Genomic DNA, 6,447 nt, shown 5'->3' with positions numbered 1-6,447 from the left:
GGGCGGGGGGGTGGCGGGGTCCTCTGGGGGGGGGCCCGGGGTCCGGCCCGCGCCCCGGCCCCCACAGGCTCCCAGCACCCCCACCTCCCACCGGCCCTGGCTCCCAGCACCCACAGCCCCCCCACCCCCCGCCCGCCAGCTCCCAGCACCCCCCCACCCCCAGCACCCGCGTGGCAGCAGGTTTTCACCCCGGAGATCAAAGACCCCGCGCGCGGACAGCTGCTGACACCCTGCACCCAGAGAGGGAGCTTCCCCCAAGTCAGAGACCCAGCCTGACCTGGACACGTAAAGGAACGAGCAGATAACAGCCAGGTCCCCCAGGGACCAGATGACCCGGCGCAACCTGAGGGCTCACGGGGCTGAAACCCGGTCCCGCCCCACCACCGCCACCCGCACCCCAAATCCACCGCATCCTTTTCGGATTCTTCATTCTCCAGCACATTTTCTCAAGACTTAAAACCACGGAAGGAAATATAAATTGAGGTCAATCCGAATCCCAGCGAGGTCCAGGGAGCGAGATGAAATTATTTCCTTTTGTAATCTCTGTTTTCCATAATGATGACATTGAGAACCTTGAGGTTTCCCAGTAAATACTCAGGCTGAAAGCAACATTGTGCTTGTTCTCAGAGACCAAGACTTTCTGTCTCTCTCCCGAGTATTTCGCAAACTCACGGGCAAAAAACACACAAACAAACAAAACCAAAGCACAGCCAACTGCTCCCCAGGGGGACAGAAGCCGCAGCCAGCCAGCAGGGGCCTGAACACAGCAGCACTTCCCCGCCAGCCTTTGTGGGTCACGTGGTCATTGTGCTGCGCTCCAGGCCTCGGTTTCCCCTGGCCCAGCTGTAGTGGGAGAATGAAATGTCCTCGATGGTGGATTCACTGAGGTCAAGGTTTGAAAGTGGGGTTAATGAGCATTAGCATGTTAAAGTCGGGGAAGAGAACACTGGTGAGAAAGCTCTTCGAAAGGAATTAACAATTTAGTAGGTAAGTCCTCTGCGCCTGCAATCTGCAGCTGACACGCTCCCCCACCACCCAGCAAGGGATGAAAACACCCTGGACGCCTTGAGCTTAGAAAGAGTATTTACTACACTAATTTTCCTGCTTGTTCTTAAGGAGAAGAACTTGTTTCAAAAGTCTGGGTGGGGCGATAAATCCTTCAGTGTGTGTTTACACAGATCCTTAATCAATTAATCACTCTTCTCCTACTTCCTAGGACTCTAAACCAGGCGACCCATGGATACATTTCATGAAGTATGTGAACTCCTACACATTGTTTGGAATTATTTTCTTATTTGTGTGTGTTTGGCCAAGAGAGTTTATAGAGTTCATGCGATTCTCAGAGTTGGATCCCATTAAGAGTGAGTGTCACGGCCTCTCCATGTCCCTCTGGGAGGGTCTGCGCTGAGTGTGGACTCGGTGCTTCAGGTGACCAGGCATTAGCGTGATCCCAACTGGAAGGAGGCTTTTGGGCCCCCAGACCTGTCAGCCTGGACCCCAGGCCCCTCGCCGCTAACCCCCTTTATCCTTTCTGCTGACTTGGTATCATAATAACCCCAATAGCTCCCATTACGTAGACTCGGCTTAATACAATGCATTCACACACACTTGTTCATCCTAATCACTGCAGAATGCAGGAAGCAAATATGAGGAGCAAGGGACGGTGTCTGACGCAAGCTAACCCCACGACCACTGCAGAAAATTTGCTCTAAGGCAGAAAAAGAAAATAGATAAGAAACGATGTGGATAATGCACTCAAACTGGAAAGAGTTGTCAGGTGCTAGATTATACACCTCCAAGTCACCATGATGAAGTAGGAACTCATTTTCACAAGGGGCAGGTTAGACCGAGCGCAATGGACACTTTGTACGCGCTGTCCTCCAGTCTGTGGTCAGGAAGGGAAGAGCCAGCGGCTCCTCTTGCCGAGGGCAAAGCGGGATGACAGTGTGGAGGTGGGGTTAAAGTGTGGGCGTAGGAAACGAGGTGTTGGTCGGGAAATGAGAGCTCTGCCTTCCCTTCCACCATCAGGTGTGTGAGTGAGGAGTTCCAGGCACTAAAACCATTCCCTTATGAATCCACTCAATAAAACTAAGTTGAGTACTTGCTACTTTGTCTTAAAAGACAGTGTGCCGGGTGCTGACCAAATCAATCATGTTGGGTTTTCTTTGTTTTTAAAGCAGCTTTATTGAGGCATAATGGAAAGAAAATAAACTACATAGTAAGTTTCATCATATCTATGATGAACGTATACACTTGTAAACCCACCACCACAGTCAAGCGAAGAGCCTGCCCATCATTCGCTGGGCAATCCCTCCTCCCGAGCACCCCTGCCCCACCCACGCTCCATCCCCAGGCAAAAGCACTGCCCCCTTTGTCACTAGAGAAGAGTTTACATTTTTTAGAATTTTACATAAAAGGAATCCCCTTTCAGATTCATCTGCATTGTTGCATGTATCAACAGTTTATTCTTTTTTTATTCCCTTTTTTTCTTTTTTTTTGCTCAGCAGTTTTCTGCCATGTGGACGTGCACACCTGTTTAGCATTCCCCCGTTGATGGACATTGGCTTGTTTCCGGTTATTGGTTATTACCAGCAAAGTGGCTATGAGCATCCGTGCATAAGTCGTTGTGCGCGCACCAGCTTTTATTTCTCTTGAGGAAATAACACTGGACCGTATGGTAGTTGTAAGAAACTCACAAACTTTTTCAAAGTGAATTTCCATTTTATGTTTCCACCAGCAGTATATGAAAGTTTCAAGTTGCTGCATCCACCCACCCTTGCTAAGTTTCGTCTGTTTTGTTGTTGTGTTTTGCTTTTTTTTTTTTTTTTTGAAAGAGAGAAAGGGAGAGAGAGAGAGAAAGAGAACATGCATGTGCACACAGGTGTGAGCTGGGGAGGAATAGAGAGCAAGGGAGAAAAAGACAAGCAGGCTCCCAGCTGTCAGTGCAGAGCCAGACACAGGGCTCGATCTCACGGCCCTGAAATCATGACCCGAGCCAAAATCAAATGGGGCACTCAACCGACGGAGCCACCCAGGTGCCCTCATCTTTTTAATTTTAGCCATTCTAGTAGATATGTGGTGGTATTTCCTTGTGACTTGAATTTGCGTTTTTCTAGTAATATGATGCTGAGCATATTTCAATGTACTTATTGCCATCCAAAAATATATTCTTTGGTGAAATGTCTGTTTTAATTTTATCATATTTTTTTTCCTTTTACTTGGGCTCTGTGCTTTTCCAATTATTGAATTATTTGTGGAGTATTAACGGTTCTTTAAACCTTCCGGACACAAGACCTGTGATTTGCAAATATTTAGTGCAGTCTGTAACTTGGTTTTACATTATACTAAACAATGAAACTCTGCTCTTTCTCTTCTTAATTTTGAAATACAATTTATTATTTATTATTTATTTTTTAAATGAATTCTGCTTTTGGAATTATATTTGCCTAATCCAAGGTCACAAATATTTTCTTCCAGAAGTTTTATAGATTTAGATTTTACAGCTAGAACTATGAGCCACTTTGAATTCATTCCCACATACTTTCCATTTTTCCATCTTATTGTAAATGTTTTTAATTTCAATTTCTGATTATTTAAATATTTGGGGTTTTGTACACTTATCTTTTATTCTGCAACTATGCTTAACTAAACTATTAGTTTCAGTGTTTTTTTGGGAGGGTAGATTCAATAGAATTTTTTACATAGATGGTCATGTTGTCTGTAAATATAGCAAATCCCCTTTCAGATCTGTGTGCTTTTTACTTTTTTTCTTGGCTGTTAACTGTCTAGCACCCTCCACTACAATGTTGACTGGAAATGGTGACGGTGGGTCCTATGTGTTATTCCTTTCTTTAAAAAAATTTTTTTCCAGTATAAAATTTTTTTTTAACATTTATTTATTATTGAGAGACAGAGACAGAGCATGAACGGGGGAGAGGCAGAGAGAGAGGGAGACACAGAATCCGAAGCAGCTCCAGGCTCTGAGCTGTCAGCATAGAGCCCAACACAGGGCTGGAACCCACAAACCATGAGATTATGACCTGAGCCGAAGTCAGACACTCAACCGACTGAGCCACCCAGGCGCCCCCCCATGTGTTATTCCTGATCCTCGGTGGAAACAACTGAGTCTTTTACCACTAAGTTAATGGTGGATATAGGCCTTTCGTAGATGCTTTTTATCAAGATGAGGTCCTAGTTTTAATTTTCTGTGAGTTTTTGTCATTAGAAATGGATGTTGGATTTTGTCAAATGCTTTTTCTGTATCTGTTGAGACAATCTTTTTTTTTTTTTTCCTTTTTCCATTCATTAATATGTGATTTATCTTGATTGATTTTCAAATGTGGGAAGAACTCACCTGGTCATGAGGTAGCATTTGGTTAAGAATCTTTGCAAGCATAGGGCGCCTGGGTGGCTCAGTGGGTTGAGCATCCAACTTTGGCTCAGGTCACGATTTCAAGGTTTGTGAGTTTGAGCCCCACATCAGGCTCTGTGCTGACAGCTAGGAGCCTGGAGCCTGCTTCAGATTCTGTGTCTCCCTCTCTCTCTGCCCCTTCCCTACTCACACTCTGTCTCTCACTGTCTCAAAAATAAGTAAACGTTAAAAAAAATCTTTTTTAAAAGAATCTTTGCAACCATGTTTATGTGGTATTTTCTTGTATTATCTTTTAAAAAGATTTTTTTAACATTTATGTATTTTTGAGAGAGAGAGAGAAAGCTCGTGAGCACGGGAGGGGCAGAGAGAGAGGGAGACACAGAATCTGAAGCAGCTCCAGGCCCTGAGCTGTCAGCACAGAGCCCGACGTGGGGCTTGACATCAAACCGTGAGATCATGACCTGAGCCGACATCGGAAGCCCAACTGGCTGAGCCCCCGGGCGCCCCTTTTGCATTGTCTTTATCTGGTTTGGCACCGAAGACACATTGGCCTTAGAGAACGAGCTGTTACAAGCTTCCTCCCTTCCTCCTATTCAGTTCAATGGAAGAGTTTGTGTGGAATTTGTGTTATTTTTCCCTTAAATGGCTGACAGAATTTCTCAGTGATGCCGTGCATACCTGGGATTGTCTTTGTGGGAAGGTTCTTACCTATAAATTAGTTTCTGTCATAGATATAAGGTTGTTTGGGTTGTTTCTTCACAAGTGAGCTTTCATAGCCTGTGCCTTTGAAGACATTTGCCATTTCATCTAAGTTATTGAACATGTTGGCATGAAGTTGTTTATAATATTCTTTTATATTTGTAGATCTGCAGTGATGACGCCTCTCATTCTCAATATTGATCATTTGTGTCTTTTCTCTTTTTGTCTGGATCCTTCTGGCTAGAGATTCAACAGTTGTCTTGATCTCAAATTACCAGCTTTTGGTTTAATGCTGTTTCTCTATTATTTTTTTGTTTTCTGTTTTATTGGTATCCAATCTAATTTTCATAATTTTCTTTCATCTGTTTACACTGCATTTCATTTTCTCTTCTTTATCTAGTTTCTTAGGATAGAAGCTGAGGTCATTAACCAGCAGGTCTTATATCTTTTTAATACAAATATTCCTTAACTTATGATGCAGTTACATCCTGATAAGTCCAGCAAAAATTGAGAATATAGTAAGTTAAAAATGCATTTGATACACCTAAGCTATCGAAAATCATAGCTTGGTCTTGCCCATCTTTGTCTCCTTGTGATGATCAGTTGACCTGAGGGGGTCTCTGCAGGTCTCTGAAGTTCTTTGTCTGCTTCGCCCTCGCCTTCTTGGGCAGTTGGCTCTGCGTGTGTCCTTCTCCCTGCACGGCAGCCTCACCTCTCCCTCTAGGCAGTGACCTTGGCAATCCTAGGCCACCTCACTTATTCCCTGGCCCCCAGGGTTCACTCCTTTGTTGCCTAATGTCCAGTGTGTTGAAAACTGTTATTTTATACATTTGTCTGGTTGTTCAGTTGTTCTAGGCGGGAAGGTAAATCTGGTCTCTGTTACTCTATCTTGTCCAGAAGCGGAAGTCCTGGTCATACTTTTTTTTTTTAATTTTTTTTATTTCTAGGAGAGAGACAGAGAGACAGCGTGAGCAAGGGAGGGTCAGAGAGAGAGGGAGTCACAGACTGAAACAGGCTCCAGGCTCTGAGCTGACAGTCAGCACAGAGCCCGACACGGGGCTCGAACCCACGAACTGTGAGGTCATGACCTAAGCGAAAGTCGGACGTTTAACCGACTAAGCCACCCAGGCGCCCCATTCCTGGTCATACTTTAATGAAGCTTTTGTTCTGTTTTTAAGAGCATTTTTTGCAACCCACTGGTTTAGTGGGGTTTTTAATTTAACAAAATTTAGTGTTTTGTTAACCAGTGGTTTTAAAGACGTGGAATAAAATAGAGGAGGACATCAGAGTTTTATTGGACGTGAGTTCCTTATTTCTCCAATATCTATTTTGTGATCCGGGTTGTGATGTAAAATATATTTATTACTGTGGGTCGT

This window comes from Hyaena hyaena, unplaced genomic scaffold, assembly GCF_003009895.1.
Source record: "Hyaena hyaena isolate Hyena2069 unplaced genomic scaffold, ASM300989v1 scaffold_992, whole genome shotgun sequence".
Lineage (NCBI taxonomy): Eukaryota > Metazoa > Chordata > Mammalia > Carnivora > Hyaenidae > Hyaena > Hyaena hyaena.
This window is presented reverse-complemented; position numbering follows the sequence as displayed.